Source organism: Castor canadensis, chromosome 4 (genome assembly GCF_047511655.1).
Source record: "Castor canadensis chromosome 4, mCasCan1.hap1v2, whole genome shotgun sequence".
NCBI classification, from domain to species: domain Eukaryota; kingdom Metazoa; phylum Chordata; class Mammalia; order Rodentia; family Castoridae; genus Castor; species Castor canadensis.
In genome coordinates, this window is record NC_133389.1 from 57889333 (window position 1) to 57917326 (window position 27994).

The 27994-nt window shown below is 36.8% G+C and overlaps 1 protein-coding gene across 20 annotated transcripts in view; it reads right to left on the reverse strand.

Moving 5' to 3' along the window:
• Positions 1–27994, reverse strand: part of Dlgap1 (DLG associated protein 1) — an 888020-nt gene that overhangs the window by 314885 nt on the left and 545141 nt on the right. The window lies entirely within an intron of this gene.

Here is a 27994-nt window from a genome sequence, read left to right on the forward strand (position 1 = left end):
GCTATATATCATACATTCTGCCAAAGGCAGAAGAAAGAGTGCTTCTAAGTATGGAAGACTCTTGAAGACCAGAGGACTGTAGACAGACCTAAAAAAGCCATTTGTGCTGGCGTTTCATTATAGTTAATTTTCAATAAGAAAAACCCCTAAAAATCAGAAAGAGTAAGAACAAGGTGAAGAAGAAGAGAAGGAGTAGGAAGAGGAAGAAGAGGAGGGAGAAGGAGAAGAATAAGAGGATGAAACTTTTTGATAGGATAACACGAAAGGGCAGATGAGTAAAGATCAAAAGTAGGAACTCAAAACAATTATAATATCAAACAATCTAGATGGGGGTAAAAGAAAAAAAAGACCGAAAGAATTGTACAATGAGGGTCTTGAAGTGATCAAATCATGGAAACTTGTCTCAAGCATGGTGGATGGATTCCCAATCAAGGAACAATACAGGTAAGTGATAAGTGTCTGTACAAATTGCACCAAGAGGACTAAAGTCTAGAATGAGATGATGTTTATGAAACATTTTTTAAAAGATATGGCTTAGAAAAAAATAGAAGAACAAGGATAAAACCAAGGCTTGGTCCAGATGGTTTATTGTGAACAGATGATGATGAAGGAGGAGGAGGAAGACAAGGAGGAGGGAAGAGAGGACAAAATATCAAGCTCTCAAACTTTCATTTTTCTACTGTTTTCTCAAACAGAGGACATGGTCTTCACATTGGAAAGGGCAGAAGAAGAGACAAGGTAAAGAGAAATTTGAACCATAGGAAAAGTTCTTCTATAGTGTCTAAGTCTGTATTTTCTTCCCAGAATTCCCATATGAGCCCCAAGTACTTGACATCTTTATCTAGATACTTCAAAAACACTGCATATCTAGCACCTTCAAAATCAAACTCATTCTGTCTCCACCTCCACCCTCAGAGCAAACATATTAGGCTCTTCTGGAGTGAACAGAGTTACCATCTTTAATGCAAGCCAGGAACATGGGTACCCTATGGACATGTTCCTCTTCCTTATACCCTCAAGTCCTATAGATCTGGAATCTCTCAAAATTATCCACTTGCTTCAGTGTTACTGCTATTATTCTGATGCCAGTTACCATTTTCTTTTACCTGGAATACTATGTTTGTCTTCTTACTGGTGCTCTTTTTCTATCATTCTTCTCTTTTTACCCCATGCAAAAGGATGTTTTCAGAAGCAAATTAAATAACAGCTTTCCCCACTCTTCCCTTAACACAAAGAAAGGACATAAAATTGAAATTTTAAACAGGATCTGCAGGGTCCTGAATGACAAGTCCTGCCTATCTTTCCAGATTCATCGCCTACCATCATAGCAATCTAGCCATGTGAGATTCATTTCTGACCCTTCTGTTACTACCTTAGCATATGCTTGTCTTGCTTGAGACATGATTCCCTGGACTTGTCTAATTTTTGCTCATTTCTTGTCAATATGCTCTTACATAATCTCCTTTATAGATACTAAGCAAAGCAATCACTTGAGAAGGCTTTCCTTGGGAGCAGAAAGTTCAAAAGATGCAAGGGCTACTATACTCTTTGCATCTTTGAAAAAGACTTGCTTGGGTGAGTCTCCTTTTTTTTTTATGAGATAGGGTCTTGCTATCTCAATCTTCCTGTCTTACCCTCCCTAGTGCTGAGATTATAGGGGTGAACCACCATGCTCACTTTGGGTTGAGTCTCTTGATTAAACTCATTGCGGGGAGGACTGACTTCCTTTTGGTCACCCTTCTTACGAGGCAAGTAAGAGGGGTGTGTTGCAGCAAGTAAACATTTTGGACTCAGGAACCCAGCAGTCTGATTGCAGGTGCCAGATGTTATTGGAGAATAGTGCTGAAATAATGCCAGTGTCTCAAACCTTGGGCCTTAGTGCTATGGGAAACTGAATTCAGTCACAGGTACTCTCAATGGAGAAAGGGACACCAGACAGTATATTGCCAGGGAACCAGAGGAGATCATCCAGAATACTTCAGCCGCCTTTATCATGGTAGTAAATTTGTTTTCATTTGTGTGACTAATTGAATGCCAGTCTCACCACCAGATACCAGGGAGCATAAGTTTGGGAAGCATTGCATCCTTTGCACAGGTCTAGCAATAGCAAACATTTCATATGTTTCTAAGTGAATGAACAAAGTTATTAAATTGTTAGGTTGTGGTAATAGGATAATAAAACCATAACTACTAACAAAATAATTTAAAGCCTGTGTTCTGTGTAGGGCATCAGTATTGGTGATCTTATTCCTAGATATGGCCCTTCCATCTCTTTCCCTGGTCAGTTTAGCTGTGATGTCATTATAGCACAAAGATCTACTATGAATCAAACACATACACTTCGCTTAGATACTTAGCATGCATGATTTAAAGTATTGTGAGACTCACTGGATACATAATTAATACATTTTTCTTTTTAAAAAGAGAGCACACCTGAAATCATGAGGCTTGAGTTTTCATGCCCAGACAAATTCTAACTCAAAGACCTTTTGCTAGGACCCCAGAGTCAATGCAGGTAATTTTAAAGATTTCTAAAAGAGATGGTGGCAGCAAAAAGCTGAAGATGGACAAGCCTTTTGAACTTTCAGGAAGACATGTTTTATATGCAATAGCCTGATGGACTTGATTTTATAGCTGACATTGTCCTGGAACAGGCTGTTCAATGGGCAGTCTCTGAGTGTTAAAGGAAGCAGCCCAGAGTTGCTAAGAAGTGTGCTCAGTCAACTGTGCTTTATTCACTTATTTAACTTTCAAAGATAAACTTGGTTTACTCTGTATAAACACACATATGAAGCTTCCTTATGAAAAATTATCTTTATAGTACAAAAACCAAAAAAATATTTCTAAATATTAACAAGATTGGTTTTCATAAGAATTGTATTTTCTGACTTTTCTGGAATCCATTCCAAATAATAAAAACAATACAACAAAATGAAAGAAATACCTACAAATACCATTTTCAGCAAAAACAGCAAAAAATCCACAAACTATGTCAGAAGTCAAGGAATGAAGTCATAATGACGTGAGACATGAATGGGAAGTGTGCAAGGACCTAGTGTATAGTAGAGCTCTGAAATCTCCAATGTATATTCACTCCCCAAAAGTAAGGGCTTTAATCCAAGAGTGTTGAAAAGACTGGGATTAATGTTGCTGGAGGAAGGTAAGTGGCCAACCTCGTTAACAGCAAGAAAAATTCTAAGTGTTTCTGAAAGTGCCTGTGTAATTTGTGTCCCAAATGTCAGGCAACCTGTGAGGTGATCCATGAAATAAATGAGGAGAAGCAGAACGAGGCATATCAGAGGATATGTGTTAATACAGCTGTCTCATATTATACAGATAATATTTAATTCCAGCTACTCAGGAGGCAGAGATTGGGAGGATTACAGTTTGAGGTCAGCCTAAGCAAAAGTTTGGAAGACCCCATCTGAAGCAATAAACTGTATGTAGTGGAGAGCAGCTGTGTTCCAAACTACTCAGGAGGCTATAGGTAGGAAGGCATAGTCAGAGGCTGGCCCTGGGCAAAAACACAAGACCCTATCTGAAAGATAACTAAATCAAAAAAAGAGCTGAGGGTGTGGCTCAAGTGGTAGAGTGCCTGCCTGGCAAGTGTGAGATCCTGAGTTCAAATCCCAGTATTTTCAACTGGAAAACAACTGCCCACCATGCTGTCCACAGAAACCCTCTACTAATTCTTTAGGAAAATCTCATTCAAATAGGAATAACATGAAAGTAAGATGCATACAAATACTGTAAGAAATATGGCAAAGAGTAGCCAAAAATTTCTTGAACATAATGAAAATTCTCCCCAAAATATGTTGCCATAAAGAAGATTAAATGCATAACTCTAAATCCTATTATTAATTAAGTGAATAGTTGATAAAGTGATTAAATCTATAAAGAAAGATCACAAAGTAGAATTATAAGAACCCAGGCAAGAAAGAAGAGGAAAGCAGGGTGTAACTAGCTGACTGCTGAAAGAAAGATGTGAATGGGAACTAGTGGAATTGAAGGAAAGAAAAGCAAATGAAGGGATGTAAAAGAGAAAACTGGAAAAAACAAATAAATGATACAGAGGTATAAAGATGAAGAATTAGAGAGAAAAGAAAATATATTGAAGCTTGGTAAAGGAGATCCAACATAGTATAGCCATAAACCCTGAAGGAACAAAGCTAAAGCAATGGAATAGAATAATTATCTTACAATGTAGTTCAAGAAAAGTATTCTGAAATATAAGAGCCTTAAATGTACTTATTTAAAAGATATCCTCTGTATCAGTGAACAGTCATCCAGAATGATCAATACAAAGACATATCCCAGAAATATTTTTTGAAAAGCATCTCTTTTGAGGCATCAGGGAAAGATAACATTAGTTAGAGGAAAGAAATTGAAGCACACTTATCCACAGAAATGTTTGTCCTCAGCACATAATGCAGCAGCATCTGTAAGACACCAAGGAAAGAAAGTGAGAGCCAAGGATGGTTTACCTAGCTGTGCTTGCCTTCAGGTATCAAGACTCAAGAAGAAAGAGAACTTCAAACATAATGAAAATTTGCATGATAATTCTCAAATGTGCCATTTTAGGAAAAATAGTAGAGGAAAAGCTGTAGGAAAACATGAAGGCAGCAGAAAAATGCCAGAAAAAGAACCTGTGGACAAAACCTCACTTAGTATGTTTCAGAAGGTGCTACCGTGTTACTCTCAATTTAAAGGAATTACCTTAATAACACAGCACAGCATGAAGTTCTTATTGGCTATAGATAGACTTTAAGAATTTTTTTCGGGTAAATTTAACTAATAAATATTGTAAACACTTTTGTAAATGTTACCGTGTACTCCCGGGACAACAATAATGTAATAAAAATAAAATTAAAAAAGATATTTTTTCCTATCGCAGGTTGGTGGTTCATGCCTGCAATCCCAGAGACTTGGGAAGTAAAGCTAGGAGGATCACAGTCCAGGTCCAGACTGGGCGAAAGCATGAGATCCTATGTGAAAAATGAATGAAAAGCAAAAGGACCGGGGATGTGGCTCAAGTGATAGAGCACTTACCTAGTAAGTCTGAGGCCCTGAGTTTAATCCCAACTATTCCTCCCTCCAAAAAAAAAGAATGTTCTCTTTATTCCTAATTTATTATATTTTTGAAGGCTATTGAATATTTTGAAATACCTTTTCTGCTTATATTGAGATAGTCATATGTTTCTCTTTATGTAAATATCTTTTCTAACATTAAGCTTTCCTTTCATTGCTAAGTAAAAGGCATCAGGCCATGTTATTTTACATTATTGAATTTTATTAAAATTTTATTAAATTAATTTAGAATTTTTCAGGAATGGGATTACATGAAAATTTTCTTTTCTTTTTTCTTTTGTCTCATTTAAGACTATACCAAACCCTAAAATTAATTGGACATTTTTTTGTTTATATTGTGATCTCAAGTAATTTTTTTATGGCAGAGATTACCTGTTCCCTGAAAGTTTCAAAAGGCTAATTGGGCCAGGAATGGTGGTATCTGTGTATAATATAATCTTTTGGGAGGTAGAGGGAGGAGGATCTCGAGTTCCAGGCTAGCATGGACAACATAGTAAGACCTTGTCTCCAAAAAAAAAAAAAAAAAAACCAAAAAACCCAAAACCCATAAAATAACAAAAACAACAAAACAACAAACCTAAGTGATCTTGTCTTTGTTCCTGAGTCAATTTTAAATTAATGTATTCGTTCCTTCATTCCTTAAATTGTTATAGATACATTCAAGGTTTCTGTTTTTGTTGAGTTTTGCACAATTTATTTTTCTAAGAAATTAAACACTTATGTTTTCAATGTATTTGTATAAAGTTTGTTTCTGTACTTTTCATGTTATAGATTTAATGTCTGCTGCATACATCCATGTCTGATTTTTCATAGTATTTACTTCATGCTTTCTTTATTTTTTTCCTCTTTGGTGATTTTATGCAGAGGTTTATCAAAATCATTATCAGTGATGATCTCTGGTATATTTCTACTATCTTCCTTATGTTCTTATGTACTTTACAAAATTTCTCCAACGCATGTATATTAATTTTATACACATGTGTTGTCCCTTTCCCACATTTATACCTATGATAAGTGATGCACTTTTAACAAAATACTACACTTGATCTTAGCCAAAAGGCTGAGAAGCGATTAATTTTAGTGAAATAAAGAAATGTGGACTAGATAGGAGATTGATAACTGCTCGAATGACTTTTCCTAAATGGTTTGTAAATAATTTTGTGACAAATATAGGCTAGTTTTGAGGGGACACATAAGCCTTTCTTTGTGGCCTCTTTCATAACTTTTTAAAAAATCATCAACTTCAATGATGATATATTAGACACAATAATGAGATTTACAATACAAATATTTATTGGATTTCAAATGTAATGTTTCCCAATTTTGACAGTGAAAACATTCTTCTTGGTGGTTCAAATGGCACTTTTAGGTGGCAAACTAGAAACAGTCTCTTCTTCAAGATTCAACTGACATTTTCTCAAAAGTTTTTATAGCAATAAATAAATAACAACAGGATAACTACAAATATAAGTGGTGTTCTTGAGAGATGGGGAGCACTCACCTGCCCCCACAGTAACTGGTGGCTCTGGGCTAGAAAGATGTACTCACATCTTCTTCATAAATATACAGTGATATCTCATATCATGTGAAGCCACCCAGGTGTGCAGAACAGAATGGGGAAACATGTCAACATGATTTGACATGAAAAAATGGTCCTAGAAATTTTAACTGAATACAAGACATGTTGACAGGGCTGCCAGACATGCTAGTACACTGATAGAAGTGGGTTGTTTACAGCAAAGATTTTCCCTGAACGCCGTGAAGTTTTGAACCCAGCTGGAATATTGTTAACACAATTGTACCAGAAGCTAAGAGGGATGCTGCTTTTCTTGGGATCAGATATAACTTGTCAGTGGGGTGATGAAAGTGCTTTAAAGCCTGTTTTTAAAGAATTGCTGAAGGAAGCAGGTCCATGGAAGAGGGAACTGTGACGACTTTGGGAGCAAACAGTGGTTTTCATTAAATATTTGAAGGATTGCCACATGGAAGAGTAATTAGGCATATTTCATGTACTTGTACAGTGAAGTAAAAGGAAGGCAGATTTGGACTACCAATACAGAGGAATATTTTAAAGGGGCTGTCAGCAATGAAAGGTGCTACTGGGGTGAAAATGTAGACAGCCTTTCCCCAGGCCACTTGGTACTGTGGCAGAAAGCCTTACCATGATCATGACCATTGGCCAGGCTCATGAAATTCCAGAATTTCTCCCAAATAAATAATTGGACCCTTATTGAGAAGTTTTGAACAGTAAAATATTTGGCTAGGTTACTAAATAAATTAGACGAAAAGAAAAAGAAATGTGAAATTAAAGAAAACTAGAACGAGAGCAAAGAGAGCTGGGGGAAGAGAATGGACTCACTGGAACAGAAACTACTGCTGTAAGCACAGGACGGGAAAGACAGTGGACGGTAGACGTTATTAGAAACTTGCCAGTCACAATAAGGTTGAATGCAGGCCACTGAAGCAATGGCCCAATTTTTTTGTTAATTAGATGAGAGAATTGTGATTGCTAAAATTAAGCTGTGATTGAGGAACTCTAGTGAAGTGAGGTCAACAAAAATAGATAATCAGTGGGAAATTACTTTAGTCATTTGATCAGACGAGATTGGGCGCATTAAGAGTGGAATGGCCATAGACTAGTTTAGTCATTTGAAACTGAAGAAACCTATGCCTAATGGGGCTTAAATTGTTTGTAATATAAAGAAGGTAACTGCTTCTTATATAGTGTTACACACTGTAATGCTGTGTCAATAGAGGGCTTTGGTGCACAGTAAGAAGAAAATGCTTGCTTTAGAAGTATGCATTCTGGATGAGATGACAGCCCAGACATTTGTGCTGTCTCCAATCTGAAAATAGCAGAAAGAGCAAAAAAACCCTCTGCATAATAATTACGCAAAATTGCAATGTTTAAATTACTTTAATATGCTAAGATTTACTTACATTTCTTCCTTCAGTTTGAAGAATTGCACATAATATTTGGGAATAATAATAAGAAATAAGATTAGTCTTTTATTGAAAAAGACATTTATGGCATTACTCATAATGGCGAAAAGTCGAAAAAAGAATTTCAAATGCCAAATGGTTGACAAATGAATATTCTAGTCATAATGTATTTGTATACTTTAATGGCTATACATGCTTTCATCAAAATGATATAATATTATTCCAATATTATAAGCTTTTGTTAAAATGAGACAGAATGAATTTACCTCATCACTTTAGGGAAACTGCTAGCACCCTCAGTAGTTACTTCTTGGTTGCAGAGTTTGCTGATAGACTTCTCATTCCTTGAATGACTATACTACTCTGGTAGCTGATCTGGTTAAACTTGCTGCTTCTTGAGATTCTCTTTCTTTCTGTCCCCAGCCTCTTCCGATTTCATGCTTCCTTTTGACTTTCCTGTTGCTTTTTGTTTGTGTAGCTCAGAAAGTTGACCATGTGCTGCCTCTTCTGACTTTCTACCTGCTCCATGGGATCTCATTCAGGCTCCAACTTTTCTCTAACTCCAGTGTGCTAACTTTCAAGCAGCTTTCTCCAGTCCTCACATCCTAAATTCAACTGCTTTCTTTTCTTCCCTTTTCTCACCCCTGTCCATTTGATTCTTGGTGAACCTGACATCTTTAAGATACCTTTACTCACCTACGTTACCTACACTTCGCTCCATCTTTATCACTTCTACACTAAGCTGAACTGCAATAATTTCTTTTTCTGGTTTAATGAAATAACTTTCCAAATAGTATTTGAAGTAGTGAATGCTTGGCTATGGGATATCTTCAATGGAGATGCTGTAGGCACATCAGATTCAGTCTAGAACTAAAACCATCTTCTCCATCTAAACTTAATCTTTCACCCATATTATTAATCTCAGTTGGAGGTACTGATGGGCACCCAGTTTTTAAAGGCATGAATGGATTATAATTTCTAGTCTTCACATTCTTGACACCTCAGATATCCAATCTTCAAGTCCAGGCATTTCTATATTTTAAATATTTTTTTCCTATTTAAAAATTCTTACCAGCTAGCAAGGTGGCTCATGTCTGCAGTTGGGAAGTGGAGATTGGGAGGATTGTGGTTTGAGGCCAGCCTGTGCAAAAAGTTAGCAAGATCACCATCTCAATAAGCCAGGTATAGTGTTACTTACTTATAATTCCAGCTATGGGGAGTAATAGGTAGTAAGATTGCAGTCTGAGGCCAGCTCCAAGCAAAAAAGACCCCACCTAAAAAATAACTAAAGCAAAGAGATCTGGAGGCATAGCTCAAGTGGTAGAGCACCTTCCTAGAAAATATGAAGCCCTGAGTTCAAACCCTAGTACCATACAACTCCAAAAAGAAGAAAAACCTTACTACCCCTTTCTGCTCAGTATAATGACTGCCCATTGAGAGCAAGAGTTCTGCCTTTTAATGTTGGTATTCCCAGCCTTCAGCTGAATGCTTCACAGGTACTTAGTTCTCGCTAGTGGTTGTACTAAAATTTATTTGTGTATTATACAACATATGTGTAATAATTGAAAATGTGAAAAATATGCAAACACATGCTCCTTGATGGGGTTGAGTCTTGATAAACCCATGGTAAACTGAGAATATTGTAAGTTAAAACTATAACCTAACCTATAGAGTATCTAGCTTAGCAACGTGGTGCACAGCAGGCTTCCTTGTTTCCCTTTTCAGTTGTAAGTCTGACTGGGACATGCGGTTTGATATTGCCATCCAGCATCCAGAGAGAGGGCTGTGTGCATATCTCTAGCTCAGGAAAAGATCCAAATTCAAAACTCCAACTATGGTTTCTATTGAATGCATATCAATTTCACACCCTCGTAAATCAAAATATTGTAAGTTAGGCAATCTTCACTCAGAGATCATCTATATTTAAACTTAAATTTGTAGGTACTGAAAGAAAGTTTCAAGTGATATGAAGAATTGATATTTTCCTATAAAGTTAATAGAATAATAAAAAATTTCAACTAAATTGAAGATACCCCCAAAATATATTCCATAGGCAAAGAAGAATGCAGATGCAGTGAGTTTGACATTGTCTATGGTAAGAGCCCTCTGCTCTAAAAATGCTCACTGAAGGAGTTTTCACATGACAAGCATTGAGGGCATAGCATCTCACAAGAAATGCACACCACTTTCAGATGGCACTAACTTAGCTCTTCGGTTATAAGAAACAAAATGGTGGGTGAAGCTATTGCATGCTTATGTTTCAAGAGGGGAGACCAATAAAACTTATATGCTGTAGAGGTTTTTCCATGTGTTGAGGTTATAGGTATATTTTGAGTAGGAAGAGAACTTAGAATAGTGATTTTTGGGTGGAGATACTGTTAAACTATTTTAGAATAATGTTTCTTTTAAAATAGTCTAAAAACGCAAAATTTGGTGACCTTTCCATTTCATCTCCACATACATAAAGTGTCCAGAGATCACTGAATATATACAGTGATCTCATTTAACTGATAAGTTCTGGATGTATGATTTCATATATCTTTTATACCAAATGTAAAAAATGGTGGGTTAGGGGTATAGCTCAGGAGTACAATGTGTACTAAGCATACACAAGGACCTAGGTTCAATCCCCATCATCCTCCTAAAAATTATTAGGTTTAAAAAATATACCATGTATTAGGCAGTATATTATATGGTAGGCAGAATAATGACTCCCCAAAGATGCTATGTCTTAATCCATGGAGGCTGTGAATATGTTATGCTCAAGTGATAGAGTGCCTGCCTAGCAAGCGTGAGGCTCAGAGTTCAATCTCCAGCAAATACCTTCAGACAATGTGTGTATGCTGTATGCAAAACATAAATGAATTTTGTGTTTAGAGTTCAATCCCACCCTAAGAAATGTCATTATATTATATTTGTAAATATTCTAAAATCCATAAAAATCTGGAGTCCAAAACATTTCTGGACCCAAGCATTTTCAATAAGGGATACTCAACCTGTCCTTTAAATAATTGACCTCTCAAAAACACTCCATAAGGTAAATCTTTTTACAAGGAAAGAAAGAGAAGTGAAGAGGGGCTGGATGACTTATTTAGTAAGTGGTTTGTGTTCATGTGTATGCATTCACCACGGCAGACTTTACTTCTCTCCCAGTGTCTCCCTAACACCATAAGGGCAGAGAGAAAACTGCTGACCAGTTTGGACTCTTATAACCACTGACATCACAACAAGATTAAATCCAAACCTACTAGAAGTAAATGCAGTAAAAAAAAAAAAAAAAAGGATTAAAAGCTAGAGCAATGCTGTCCAATAGAACTTTCTGTGATGGTACACTACCTGCCTGGATTTCTTCTCTGAGGTCTGGTCAGCCCCAGTACCTCTGGGTCAGCAGTCTGCTTGGCTTTCTTCTTGCCCCATCTCCATTGATTGTCCTTAGAAATGCTGCTCAGAGATACACTTGCTTGGGCCTGGCTTCCAGGCTACAGCATATCTTTCTTCGGGAAATTTGAATATTTTAGAAAAAGTACTACACATCATCTTGTCACCTAGAGTATAAATCTTGACCTCTATTGATTTATTCTCACTAGCTGAGTGGCTGGTCACCCATCTGTGCTTTTCCCCTCCCTAAACTGCTCCTCCCCTTTTCCACTTTTATCTAGCTACCATCACCAAAGTTTGGTCTGGGCCAAACAGTTGCGAAGTAAACCTTGGTTGAATGAAAGACTTGTTCAGAATGGCATTATTATTAAACTTTTAAATAAAAGTTTTAATTATACAACTATGGACAAGATAATGCAAAGTATTGTGAAGGGGATGCACGGCTGGTAGGAGTGGAGAAATACAGTACTACATTCTATTCACTCATTAATCTAATAACACCTTAAAAAACTGAGGTTAAATTGATATGGTTAATTTTAGTGAATTCTTTCATTTCTTCATTCCTTACAAGTTCCTGTTAAGTGAATAATTAACATTTAATTCTTATGCATGGAGAAATTTTGTAATATATTGAACTGGAAGTGGAAGCTGTGGAATACATTAAGACTGTGTCTATCATTTTAAATTTGCTTTATCTAGACTTAAACAAAGAACTAAGAGTATTAAATAGGGTTTTCTAGAATGCTGAATCATTTGCAATGTGATACATGTGCATGAGGAAAAATTCAAGAGAAGGCAAAAAGTAGGACAAAAGAGATCATGGTGACTTGAAGTTCATAACTAAGTATGACTTCCTGTATCTTGATGGATTTCAAAAATTTGACCACTCTGTTATTACCTGTTATAAGGATTTAGTTTGAACTCTGCTGACATTCCTTAATAGCATTCTTTATGCAATGAATACCTGCAGCCACCCTTACAATCTGGCATACATAGCTATTCCACATTGGATTTTATATGACTCACTAACTCAGCTATACTTTTATAGGTAATTAAGTGATATTCTAAGGATAAACCTTTGGCAAATGTATGTTTTCTTTCAAACCTGGTATAGTAATTTAACTTATAATAAAATTGGTGAAGTTTCCAAATATTTAGTTAACATGCTGGGATATATGGAGCTCATGCCAAGCAGAATCCTCATTTACAGTATGCCTGAAAATAACTCTCTGCTCTCCCAAGAATTAGCAGCAGACTAAATGCAAAGTCAGGTGACAAAAACCAAAGTCATATTGACTTATAGGGGAATTCCTAATTTGCCTCTTTATCACTTCAGTGAAATTACTCCTCACTTCCCCCTGCCTGATAACTGGGGATTGAACACAGGGCCTCACACATTTGGCAAACATTGTATCACTTGAACGATACCACCAGCTCTTTTGTTTGTATTTTGTTTTTGAGAGAGGGTCTTGCTAACTTTCTTGGGGCTGGCCTCAGATTCGCTATCCTCCTGCCTCTGCCTCTCTAGCAGCTGGGATGACTGGTGCACCCAGCTTGAAATTACTTCTTACAGATGCAAACATTGCCAAATTAAATTTAAAGCATATTAAATGGTCAGCCAGGGCTTATTTAGCATAAGACACATAACTATCAGGTGGGTAGTCTTATGGGATGAATAATATTGTTTCTTTCTGAAACAAACAAATAAGCAATAAGAACCTTGACTGATGATTCTTTCATGGGTTGAGATATAATTTTCCAGTTGTATGAAATAATACTGTTTTATTGCAATTCAGCCTTTTATATATCTGGCTTTACAAATGAGTAAATTTGTAAATGAGTCTCATTTTTTTTAACCCATAAATTTTTTACTTATACCTTACCATGTCTGTAAGCAGGTTATAAAATAAAATTATCTTTCATTTATTTACGTGAGTTATTTGCCCAGGGCAAGAATGAGTCTATAGACATGTACATAGAGACTAACTCCATACATATTACAGAGAGATGACAGCACAGACTTTAGGTAAAAAACCTTAAAAGACATAACAGTCAGTTATGATACATGACCCTTATTTGGACATTGACTCAAACTGTTTTTCGTGTGTTTTATTTTGTTCTGTTTTTGAGACAGGGTCTTGATATACAACCCAGACTGGCCTTGTACGTGTGATCCGCCTGCCTCTACCTCTCAAAAGCTGGAGTCACAAACAGACTGTTAAAATAGAATGACGAGACAATCAAGGAAGCTGGAATGAATATTATCTCTTGTTTTCAAACATGGCCACTTTCCAAACTAGATTTAGGTTTACACCTAATCATAGAGGTAGAACCCATTTTTTAAATCCATAGTTAATCAGTTATTCTTATTAAAATAAATTCCCATGAAGACAATATCCTTTAGGAAAATACCAAAGGTAATATTTAGAAAGCAGCACCAGCAGCATACTATCATGGAAAGTGAACAGACTTGGGAACCAGACGGACAAGGGTACAAATCTCAGTTCTGTATCTTAGTGGCTTCAGCAAATATATTGCCCTCCTTTACATGTAACAATGGTAAGAATAGCTACCCCTGAAACTGCAGAAATAAGAACAATGCAGAGACATGTATGTTAACTATAGGCCATAGAACTTTCTCAAGAATAGAGTCTTTCTATCCTCCTTTCTTCCTCTTATTCATTACCACACAAAAATGAGTCCAGCATGGGACGGATGCTCAATATCGCATGGAATGAGTATTTGACTGGAAATTGAGGTGCTTGTGCGTTCTTAGAGAAGTCAATTCCTCTGCTTGGGTCACAGCTGAGAAAGAAGGTATAAAGGTGACATAAGAATTTGTCTGTTTTTCTGCCTGGCAGCGAAGGGGTGGTGGGGAGAGGGAGGGTGTGGGGTAGGTGAGGGAGGGGGTGGGGGAAGGGAGGAGAAATGACCCAAACATTGTATGCACGTATGAATAAAAGAAAAAAAAAAGAATTTGTCTGTTAGTGAAAGAGGAAGAAAGGATCTATAAAACAAATAGAAAACAATTAACAAAAGGAAGAAATAGGGTTTTACCTGTAAATAATTACTTGGAATGGAAATGTATTGAATTTGCCAATTAAAAGATATAAAGAGAGCAAATTGGTGAAGAATCAAGACCCAATTATACATTGCCTACATGAGATTTATTTTACCTGTGAGGATACAGACTGAAAGTGAATGAATGCAAAAAAGATGCACTACGCAAATGAAAAGCAAATGAGAGTAGGTGTAGCCATACTTAGACTTCAAATTAATAAAACTGTGAAAAGAAACAAAGCAGGTCATTATATAATGATAAATGGATTGAGCAAGAGGATGTAACAATTATATCTATATAAACAACAGAACACCTAAATATACAAAGCAAATATTAATAGAGCTAAAGACAGAGATAGAATCAAATATAATAATATCAGGGGACTTGAACAGCCCACTTTCAGCAATGGGAAGACTATCTAGAACAGAAAATTAATAAAGAAATATCAGATTTAAACTATGTTCTAGACAAAATAGACCTAACAGATATTTACAGAACAGTCTATCCAACAATTGCAATACATATTTTTAATTATGTGTAGGACATTCTCCAGTAAAGATAAAATGTTAGACCTCAAAAGAACTCTTAACAAACTTAAGAGACTGAAATCATACCAAGTATCTTGTCTGACCAGAATGGTATAAAACTAAAAACCAATAATAGGGGAACTTTGGAAACCTTACAAACACATGCTCCTAATAACATGCCCCTAATAACTAATGGGTCAATGAAGAAATTAAAAGAAAAATGGAAAAATTTCCTTTAGGAGATTAAAAATAGAAACAACATTCCAAAACCCCTGGGATACAACAACAGCAATTCTAAGAGGGAAATTTGTAGCAATACACACTGACATCAAAAAAAGAAGAAACACCTCAAATAAATAGCCTAGTTTCACTTCAAGGAACAAGAAGATACTCAACTCAAAATCAGCAGAAGGAAGGAAATAATAAAGACCAAAATGGGAATAAATGAAATGGAGTTTAGTAGAACAATGCTAGGTCAATGAAATGAAGAGGGTTTTTTGAAAAGATAAGAATTAGTAAACTTAGCTGGAAAAGAGAAAAAATTCAAATTAATAGAAGATGAAAAAAGATATTACAACTGATACCACAGAAACACAAAGGATCTTTTTTTTCTTTTTCATTTATTCATATGTGCATACAATGTTTGGGTCATTTCTCCCCCCTCCCCCCACTCCCTCTCTTCCCCCTCCGCCCCCCTGTTCCCTCCTTCTCCCCCTCCTAACCCCCTCTCTTCCAGGCAGAAACTGTTTTGCCCTTATCTCTAATTTTGTTGAAGAGAGAGTATAAATAATAATAAGGACCATGGGTTTTTGCTAGTTGAGATAAGGATAGCTATAACAGGGAGATTCCTAGCATTGCTTTCATGTACATGTGTGTTACAGTCTAAGTTGATTCTTCTTGAACTGACCTTTTCTCTGGTTCCTGGTCCCCTTCTCCTATTGGCCTCTGTCACTTTAAAGTTTCTGCATTAGTTTCTTTGCATTGAGGACATCAAATACTATTATGTTTTTTGGATTTCTTACTTATCCTCATACCTCCCTTGTGAACTCTCACTTTATCATGTGATCAAAGTCCAGTCCCCTTGTTGTGTTTGCCCTTGATCTAATGTCTGCATATGAGGGAGAACATAAAAGATTTTTGGTCTTTTGGGCCAGGCTAACCTCACTCAGAATGATGTTCTCCAGTTCCATCATGATAAGATTTCATTCTTCTTCATGGCTGAGTAGAATTCCATAACACAAAGGATCTTAACAGACTATTATAAATAATTACATTCAAAGAAACTGGATTACATAGGAGATGGATAAATTCCCAAATTTATGCAATCCTACCAAGATTACCAAGATTTTCTATTTCTTCATAGAAATAGTAAACAGATCAATAACAAGTAAGAAATGGAATTAGTTAAAAAAATTCGCCCAGAAATAGGAATTTAAAAAGGCCAGTACCTGAATGCTTGACTGCTGAATTATATAAAACATATAACCAATTCTTCTCAAACTATTCAAAACAAGTTAAAGAGAGAACATTTCCAAACTCATTCACTGAGGCCAGCACAGCCCTGATACCAAAGCCAGGTAAGGACACAACAAATAAAGAAAACCATAAAGTAGTATACCTGATAAAGACAGATACAAAAACCCTCAATAAAATTTGAACAAATTAAATTCAACAGTATATTAAAAAGATCATTCAACATGATCAAGTGAGATTCACTCCAGGCATGCAAGGAAGGTTTAATATAAGCAAATCCATAAATGTGATAGATCACATTAGCAAAATGTAGGACAGAAACCATATGATCATTTTAACAGTTAAAGAAATACCTTTTGTTAAAATTCAAAATTGCTTATAATAAAAACTCAATAATTTAGGTAAAGAAGGAGTAGAAGCTATATATGACAAACCTCAGCTAATATGCTGAACAGAGAATAGTTGAAAGCTTTTCCTCTAAGATCTGGAACAAGACAAGGAAGTTCACTTTTGCCACTTCTAACCACACCAATTAGACAAAGAGAGAGAAATAAAGGCATCCAAATAGGACAGGCAGAAGTTAAATTGTTCTTCTTTGCAGATGACATAATCTCACATATAAAAAGTTCTAAAGACTTCATCACAAAGCTGTTACGCCTAATAAATGAATTCAGTTTCAGGATATAAAAATCAACACACAAAACAAAAACCAGTTTTGTTTCTATACATGAACAGTGAAATATTTGGAGAAGAAATTAAAAGAATTCCATTTACAATGGCTAAAAATACTTAGGAATTAATTTAAGCAAGGAAGTAAAAGAAGTCTACATTGAAAATTGTAAAACATTGATGAAAGAAATTAAAGAAGACACAAATAAAGGCAAAGATATCTCATGCACTGGAAAAGTATTGTTTAAAATGTCCTTAATACTCAAAGCAACCTACAGATCCAATGCAATCCCTATCAAAATACAGATGATGTTCTTCACAGACATGGAAAAAGCAATTTTAAAGTTTGTATGGAAACACAAACACATAACACACACACATACGAATCCCAAATGGATAAAGCAATCTTAAGCAAAAAGAACAAAACTGGAGGCAAAAAGAACAAAACTGGAGGCATCACACCACCTGACTTCAAAATACACAACTAGATGGAAGTAACATGCTCTTGGGCTGGAGGAGTGGCTCAAGTGGTAGAGCACCTGCCTAGCAAGTGAGAGGCCCTGAGTTCAAACCCCAGTACCACCAATGAAATGATAATAATAACAATAATACTAACAACAACATGTGCCTCAATAACCAATGGATCAATGCAGAAATTAAAAGAAAAGTTTTCTTTAGATAAATGAAAATAGGAACACCACATTCCAAAACCAGTGGGATATAGCAAAAGCTGGGGTAATCAAAATGGCATGATATTGGCATAAAGATCAGACATATATACCAATACAGACCAATGTAATAGAACAGAGAGCTCATAAATAAATCCAAGCACTTATAGACAGATGATTGTTGACAAAGGTGTGAAGAATACACAGTGGGAATAGAATAGTTGCTTAAATAAATGGTTTAAAAAATTAGATATCCATATGAAGAAGAATAAAATTACACCCTTATTTCTTAACATATACAAAACTCAACTCAAAATGGATCAATCCCTAAATGCTGGACCTGAAACTACGAAGCTGCTAGAAGTAAGCAAGGGTGAAGCTCCATGACATTGATTTAGGCAATGATTGTTTGGCTATGAGCCCAAAGCACAGGCAAACAAAAGCAAAAAAGACAGATGAGATTACATAAAATGAGAGTCTAGTTACTAGCACATTTCCAAACTTCTCTTATGCTCTACTATTTAAATGTCTTTTTTTTTCATTTTTCTTTTATTATTCATATGTGCATACAAGGCTTGGTTCATTTCTCCCCCCTGCCCTCACCCCCTCCCTTACCACCCACTCCACCCCCTCCCTCTCCCCCCCCAATACCCAGCAGAAACTATTTTGCCCTTATTTCTAATTTTGTTGTAGAGAGAGTATAAGCAATAATAGGAAGGAACAAGGGTTTTTGCTGGTTGAGATAAGGATAGCTATACAGGGCATTGACTCACATTGATTTCCTGTGCGTGGGTGTTACCTTCTAGGTTAATTCTTTTTGATCTAACCTTTTCTCTAGTACCTGTTCCCCTTTTCCTATTGGCCTCAGTTGCTTTAAGGTATCTGCTTTAGTTTCTCTGCGTTAAGGGCAACAAATGCTAGCTAGTTTTTTAGGTGTCTTACCTATCCTCACCCCTTCCTTGTGTGCTTTCGCTTTTATCATGTGCTAGCAATAAAGGAAATGCAAATTAAAACCACGCTAAGATTCCACCTCACCCCTGTTAGAATAGCCATCATCAGCAACACCACCAACAACAGGTGATGGCGAGGATGCGGGGAAAAAGGAACCCTCTTACACTGTTGGTGGGAATGTAGACTAGTACAACCACTCTGGAAAAAAATTTGGAGGCTACTTAAAAAGCTGTACATCGATCTACCATTTGATCCAGCAATACCACTCTTGGGGATATACCCAAAAGACTGTTACTCCAGAGGCACAATAAACATCCATATTTATTGCGGCACTATTCACAATAGCCAAGTTATGGAAACAGCCAAGATGCCCCAGCACTGACGAATGGATTAAGAAAATGTGGTATCTATACACAATGGAATTTTATGCAGCCATGAAGAAGAACGAAATGTTATCATTTGCTGGTAAATGTCTTTATACAGTGAAAATTCCTTTCAATCCATCTCCAAGAACCCCACATCTTGGGCTCAGCAATTTCTTGGGCTATGCTCTGGACAAGGTGTAGCAGAAGTAATTACAGTTAGCTCAAAGGACGAAAATTGCAAGCCAAAAGAATAAATTATGTACAACCTTGAAAAAAGACCTCATTATAGCAAAGAAAAAAATCAACAGTGACTAGACAAACTATGGAGTGGAAAATATATTTGTAAACTATACATCTGACAAGAGGTTAATTTCCAAAATTTGTAAGGAACCCAACTCAATAGAAAAAAGACCACCCAAATAATCTGGTTTAAAAGCAAGCAAAACTTGAAAGTGTTTGATAGGCCTGCTGTAGAGGAGCTAATATAGTAATCTTAAACTGATTGAGGTCACTATGGGAAGGTGATTGGGAAGCAATGCAGAGGTCAGGTAGAGATGAATCAATTAGGGTTGTAATACACTTGTTCATGGAAGCAGTACTAGGAATCTCTCTGTATAGCTATCTTTATCTCAATTAGCAAAAATGCTTTGTCTTTCTTATTATGCTTATGTCTACTCTTTAACAAAATTAGAGAAAAGAGCAGAACAGGTTCTGCCAGGAAGCAAGGGGGGTGAGGGAGAGAGGGAAGGGGTGGAGGGCAGGGGGGAGAGATGGCCCAAACAATGTATGCACATATGAATCAATGAATAAACCAAAAGAAAGTAAGCAAAAGAGCTAAGTAGACATTTCTCAAAAGAAGACATGCAAATGAGCAACAGATGTGTGTAAAAATGCTCAACATCACTAACCATCAGGGAAATGCACATCAAAAACACACTGAGGTATCACTTTACACATGTTAGAATGGTTATTATCAAAACCACAAAAAAGAACAAGTCTTGGCAAAGATATGAAGAAAGGGGAATCAAATATATTTCTGGTGGGAATTATATTGGTGTAGCCATTATTTAAAAAATATAAAATATCCTCAAAATATAAAAATGAAACTACCATGTGATCCAGAAGTCAGACTATTAGGTATATAGATATTCAGAAGAAATTAAATCAATATAATAAAGAGGTATCTGCATGCCTATCTTTATTAGAGCATTATTCACAATAGCCAAGATATGGAGTCAACCTAACTGTCCATCAATGGATAAACTGATAAAGAAAACGGGGCATACATACAATGGAATACTATCCAGCCATAAAAAGAATGAAATCCTGTTATTTGTGACAGCATGGATAAGCCTAGATAAAACTATGTTTTGTGAAATAAGTCAGGAATAGAAAGACTAATATCACATGCTCTCACTCAAATGTGGAATTTGGAAAACTTGATCTCATAGAAGTAGAGAACAGAATGCTGGTTACCAGAAGCTTGGGTGGTTCAGTAGGTAGTTTGGATGGGAGATGCAAGTCAAAGGAAAGATAATTACGGTTAGATTAGAAAAATTAAAAGAATGTCCATGATAGGCAGCTAAACAGAGGCAGAAAGTAGATAAGTAATTGCTTATGATGGAGGTTGGAGGAGAAAGGTTGGTGGGGCAAAGAGAAATGGAGAGCAATTATTAATGGTCATAGACTTTCTTGGATGATGCAAATGTTCTAAAATTGATTGTGGTGACGTACAACTCGGTGAAGAAACTGAAAAACATCGGATCAGACACTTGCAATGCACAATTATGTGATGTATGAATTTTATCTCAATTAGGGTGTTTACAAAAATAATATTACTTACTACAGAACTTAAAATCTCGAAGTGATTTCATAGCTTCAGTCAATCAAGAACTCTTGGAACCCATGACCACTGTCGTCTTTTTTCCCACCCTGGTGGTACTAGAGTTTGAACTCAGGGCTTCACACTTGCTAGGCAGATGCTCTACCACACTTGGCCACTCTGCCAGCCCTGTTTTTTTTTTTTTTTTTTGTGTGTGTGTCTGTGTGTGTGTTTTTCTTAGACAGTGTCTCACAAACTTGATATTTTCCCAGGCTGGCTTTGAACCACAATCCTCCTGATTTCTGACTTCTGAATAGCTAGGATTATAGGTATGAGCCATCAACATCTGGCACAATTGTCTTTTTAACCAATGGGCAAAGCACCACAACTGTAGGCTGGGGTACTTGCTGCTGCTGTGAATTAAACTTTCTAAACTTTTGATTGCTAACTAAGCTTGGGGTAATTAGCCAAAACTGTCTGGATTTCATTAAGGTTTTCTGATTTGTTGATTTGTCAGGAGTAAGTTTATCAAGAGTAGATTCTAAAACTTTCCCCCATGGGTCATCAAACCATCAAACTCTTTGTTCGCAGGACTGGGAATTGAAGTCAGGGACTTATGCTTGCTAGGCAAGAGCTCTACCATTAGAGCTATATCCTATGGTCCTTGAGCTCTACCACTGCAGCCATGTCCCAAGTCTTTCCATCTTTTAGTTTCTTTCTCAGATAGGGTCTCACACTTTTGCTGGGCTGGCCTCGTGTACCAATCCTCCTGCTACATCTCCCAAGTAGCTAGGTAAACTCTTTCATAGGTAACTTAGAGTGTTAATGGGGAACAAATAGGCAGTGATTTCCTTATAAATTTTTATGGATATAAAAATAAATATAAATATGTTTATTTTAAACATGTTTGGGTAGGCAGTGATTTTCAAACTGTTCAAAACTTGTGTGCAGAGTGGAGCAGAGGAAGAAGATTTGGATTTGAAGCTTCCTATTCTTGCATCAACATGAGTAGCTCTGTTTTAAATTGTGTTAGATATTTTACTTTATTTGAGTAAATAACTCTATGGTTAATAAGTATGAAAAGCACCGGGCTTGGTGATGCTCATGTTCTTCTAGATGTCTGTTTCCATCCTGGGGTGTTTTCTAGGAACTAACAAAGAAGAAAGGCACACCAAAATGCACTCTAGAAATTTGGTTGGGTTTGGGTCTCAACCAAATCAGACTCAGGGATGAAATTGGAAAAAGCAGGGTATGAGGCAAAAAGAGAATTCCTGAGCATCCACGACACCGAGCTCAGTTCTTGATACATGACTGAGGAACACCACTCTCTATGGAAATGCCAGTTCTTCTCCCCATACCTCAGCTTCCTCTTCTGTATATGCATGGTTTTAGACTAGCCTTTCATTGAAAATTATGTAACAATAATAGTTACCCAAAAAAGCAAGGGGAAATAAGAGAGAAGATGAGCAAGTGGAAAGGGAAAATGTTATGAAGTACTGTTCTTTTTTGCTAAGGAGGATGAGGGGATAGGGAAGTGGAAGAAGGAGGGAGTATCAGCAACCCCACACATCTGATTCCTCAGGTTTGTTTTACGTCAGATCGGTGAAATAAGATATTAAGATCTTACCTAATGAAGGGAGATTCTTCCAGGGAATCCATATTCCACTCTAGGAGGTTTGGTGGTGGCGAGGAGGGGTAGGGTGTGAGAGACAAGAGAGGAGACAGGCTAGATGGTTAAAGCTCTCTGTGAGCAAGGGAAAGAATGGAAACAAAATGGGGAAACAGCTTCAAATTTCCCATCATGGAATGGCTTCAGGAATTGGTTATCTAGATTTACAAATGGAATCTAGTAAAAATTAGGTGGCTTTGGGATTGTGTTTAAAAAGTAGCATAAAAACTGAAGTACATATTTTTAAAGCATGCAAGATCACATGAGACATTTTTGATTGATTTTCAGTTTATGAGATTATCTGGCATGACATAAAATGTTTCTTCTTCTGTGCAGTGGTTGCGTAAGTCAAATATGGCAAAGCGACCTACACAGCAATTTTCGACCTATGGATCTGATTTTTCATAAGCCCCATCACACACCCCTTACAGAGAGCTCTTGTTTCCGGTGGATTTATTTCACCTCCTTTGTGAAAGCCTTTGAGAGAAGGAAGCAAGCAGGAAAACCAGCTATTTATAGGCGTTTTTGACTAAAAGTGTCTGCTCAGCGTGCCATGGAATACTTCCAGGAGGTGGGAGAGCAGGAAACTATCTAAAATCAACTCGAAGGTTGGAGGAGTGTGACGGGGAAATGATTCTGCATGGGAGTCATTTGCAGAAAGCTCGGGTGTCATTTGCAAACAAATGACGGTTACTTTCCCCGACACTTTTTGAGTTACAGCGAAGCCAGCTAAACTTCTACTAGTTAAGGAAAAAAAAAAAAAAAGACATGAATTCTTTAAGAATTACGAACAGTTGGGAACCTTGGGGGGACTTTAAAGGGAAAATTCCTGTAGGAACTCTTCTCTCCATACCTATTTTGTGCAGAAATTGTTGCCAGCCAGATGGACACCCAAAGAACAATTGTGTAAGTAGGTGGTCTTCTGTGTGTCCAGGTGACCTAACAGGGTCCTGCTGGGTCCACAAGAGTATCTTTATCGTCATTTATTTCCACTTTTGTAAAGTAAAAGTGGTAAGATCATTTGCTCAAGTTTTCAGTTAAGGAATCATTTCATTGAATGCAGCCCACTTTTCGAGTGAATTCTGATGGGTTTTGATTTCATTTGTTTTGGTGGTAGTGGAAAGCAGGTGAATCAGGAAGTGTTAAGATGGCCAAAAGCCGGGTGACTGATGAAGTCTGGGACAAGAGGTCCTGAGAAGGATCTGGCTTAAGTGTTCATTTGCTCTTTTGAATTTCCACAGCCTTTTAAGGATGATGCACCTGGCTTCAGAGAATAGAGTGGATTAGCTAAGTACTTTGGGCAGGAGCAATGAAAAATGATGGCTCAGGGCCCACTGATATCTTCCATCAATGGTGACGGAGCTCTTACCTGTCCAGTTGCCATGGAGGAAGCACTCCTCAAAGAAACCGAGGAAGCCAGTAAGGTAGGTGATCAAGGGTGGATGGAATGTCCTTCCAAACAAGCCCCACAGCTGTTGCTGCTGATTGTCCTTGTCCTGCTGATTTACCAAAGCTACCTGGAATAAGGCAGCAGGGAGTTGACAAACTTAAGGTCTAAAATCAAAAGCACATTTTGTGTGAAAAAACTAAAGCATGAAGAGGCCAGAAGGATGTGTTCCATCAGCAAATACCAGGCCATGTGAATACCTGACGTACAGAGTGTGAGTTATCCAAAGATTGGCCCGTGGCGATTCTTTCTGTGTTTAGCTGGCATGTGAGATGAGGCGAAGAAGCTGCATCCTACACGGTGAGCTACATCCTACACCTACCTGAGCTGCTCTCAGGTAGTTCTTGTGCACATAAAGTTGAGGTAGCTTTACCAGTGACTGAACAATATTGAGTAATATCTGACCATTCATATACATGATTTTTTACAGGCATGCATGTGATGTCATGCTCCTGTGTACCCATATTGATAACACTGTGTCATGCTTCAGGTAGTGTGTCCAACCTTAGAGTTGGATGTTTTTCCTAGTAACTTTTTAATTTGGGTTGCAATGAGCAAGAGAGCAGTCTGTAGGTCTCGATGTCTCCTGTGTACTACTTATCTCAGATTCTCTGGAGTCACCTCAACTTAGTAGACTTGATCTTATTGTCCCAATACATCCTATCCTCTATGTCACAACTTACATGTGTGTATATATATTTATATATGCTACACATATATGTCATACCATTTACATATACAATACACATATATCCCTTTAAAATATAGTTACAGCTATGCTAATTTTTATCCCAGATAGTGATGTGGGAAACTGGCTGCCAAGACAGTAGAAGATGCTGGAGAGAAGCAAGCTGTCTTTAAATTCAGACCCAGGGCTCTAAGTGTGGAGCCTAAGAGAACCTATTTTGCTCTCTTTGAACTATTTGAAATAAAATGTACTCATAATGAAACCATAGGATGGAGGAAGGACTAATCTACAGCAGGAGAAACATCCATTGCTTCTTGTTTTGTAGAAGTTAAAAATATTACCATGCCTTTTGTGACTACAGAATTATAAATTGCAGGCAATCATTTAGTTTACAACTGTCTTCATCTATTATGAGTCTTTTAAGATACAAACAGCATTAAACCTAACTCAGATCAGTTCTTCTCCTTTTGCCTCTTTGTGTGTTGGTCCCACTACCTCAGAAGTGTAGTTAAGGATGGATAAACTGGTCTTTGAGAAGAGCCTTAGGTTTTTGTGACCAAGTGAGATGTCAGGGAACAGAACTGTGCTGGTAATCTGGCAGTGAGCCTGTGTGTCTCAGTCTCTACTGGGAAAACTGATCTTGTCAAGGTATTTCCTTAGGGCTTACTTTATTTTTAATGTAAGAAGAGAGTAGATTGAATTAAATGATTTCAAATTTTTTTTTATAGAATGATGATTAAACGAAAAATAAGTAGAAAGGAATACATGGTAGGGAAAAGATTGTGAATTGGAAAGTGTACGAGATGACCTTATTCTCAAAACATTTTTGCAAAAAAGAAGAAAATGTTGCCTTTAATTACATACGTTAAGATTTTAGAGCCTACAAGAGTTAGGTCAAGGCGCAGTAAGACAATCCTGTACATACAGATTAAACTGTAGTTTAAAAAAGGGAGGGAGCAGAAGGCATTTTCTTTCATGGTATTGGATGTCTGTTTGCATTAAAGGAACTAAAATCTGCTTTTTCCTCATACCAGGGAAGCAAGACATCCCTAGCTAGTCTACACTAATGGTCTAAGATAAAGCCCAATATAATCACTGGGGAAACAAGGTAATTTTCTACTGGGATCTATGAGAAAATCTATTTCCTAACTTCAAAGATGATCCTTTGCCATGTGTTTTTGTGAAATCGATCTGATTTCATCCATCAGAGATCAAAGACAGCAAATGTATAAGTGTGTATTTTAGAAGTATGGGTGCAGGCACAGCAGGTGTGAGGTGTATATATGTGGACCTGTGCACATGCCTATGGAACCCGGGGGCTCCAAATCCATGCTGCTATGCTTCACAAACAGTTCTTCCATAATACTGCACTGATCTTTTGTGGGAAGTTTCATAATTCTGTGACAACAATGAGTAGGAACTCCAATTGACACAGAACAGTGACCTGATAGGTATGAAATAAAATGCCAACCTATCTAGAAACTCAATTTAGAAATATAGGTAGAGGTCTCTTTATGTTAAAAGTGGAAACAAAGTGGAGCATATTGCTAAACTTTAGCAAATGAGAAAAATAGTTTTTAATAATTGTCCTGTTCTTACATTTAAAAGATAAGGGAATCAGAAGAGATCTTTCCTTGTGAGTATCCTCTAAGACACAGAAGATTTAAAATAGTGCAAATAAGAAATGGTCAAAAGCAAAAAAAGGAGCAGATCATATGCCTGTTCTTGCCCTACATTCCCTCCTTTACCTCTGTTGATTGTGTAACAATAATTAAATAATTCTTTATATCATTACCTTTTAGTTTTAAACAGAGAGGACAGTTGGAGAATCAACTGGCCTGGAAATCATTCCAATGGGGGAACCACTTATTGAAAAAAATAAATGCATTTACATACTGTGGTTTCAGCCTAAGAATTGAGGCAAGCAAATATGCATTTACTAAATAAGGTAAAAAATTTCTCTCTCTGCTACAATGTCTTCCAAATGACAGTTACTAGCCTGCTTTGGGGGGTCAGGAAAGATGCTCTTTGAGAAGCAGGAAAATGGTCTTAGAAGCAAAGTCACACACCTGCAATATTTTTATTGAAGGGTAAAAGTGTGGGTTCAAATTTTCAGCTGAGCAATAGAAATCATAGTGAAGTCACATAAGTCTTCACAGATTTTATTAATAGTAGTAACCTGGTTTTACCTGATAAGACAGAATTTTTTTCTCCATCAAACTTTGCCAACCAATGACAGAAAATGTCTGATTCTTATGAATTACTACAGTTTGAACCATATGAAATTTTAGACTTCAATTTTTTAGACCTACACAGATGGCATTTCCAGTATGATTCAACCCTGCATCAACAAGCTCTATGGTCATGAACCTTGCAATAAATTCTCTTCTAAAACAAGAAAAATGATACTAAATTTAATCAAGGAAAAGATTTATTCCACTGACCTCTAAATTCACAACAATCCACTGAGAGATCATTGCCTTTGAACCTAAAACCAAAATAATGAAAAACATAATCTAATTACAAATCAAAGTCAACTTGGCAATATTGGCATATATTTTTTACTGGCCTACTTGAACAAGAGTTCAATGTATTCTATCATTCACAAATCTTGCAATGCTATAATCTCAAGTGGGCTAGAGACTACAGATGAATCTAGAGAATGGTGGACAATAATCACCTTGTCTTTCATTGTAATCGAGCACTCTGTCCTCTAAGGAGAATAGAAAAAGGGGAAATAAAGTCCACTGGCCACTGAGAGAGTCAAAGCTAATTTTTCTTTTACTGTTTGCTGACCAATATTAACATCTTCAATTAGTAGACTGAAATTCTGTGAGATTAGCAAGTATATGTTACATGCAGAAACCTCTGGCTGTGGCTAACCAAGTGCTTTCAGTGCTGCTGCAAATGATTTAAGAACAGTGAATTGCTGACTAAGAATAGTAAAGTTTCTTTTACAACTTCCAAGAGGGTTTTCCTATTAATTTTTGATTTTCCCTTTGCTACTGCTGAGTCTTCTGGACCCCTGCATTCTCATAATGCTTTGCCAATTGTTTTCTCTCTATTAATAGGATATAGGTAATAGTGAGAGTTACAGAGAACTGGAGCAAAAAGCAGAAAGACAGAATTACCAGGGTTCTGTAGTTGATTACTGATTTTACATTCAAAGTTAGCACCAGTCAGGAGAAACCTCATCTTTCTGTCAACAAAGAGACATCTCTTCAGGTATCAGTGGAAGATAGGGA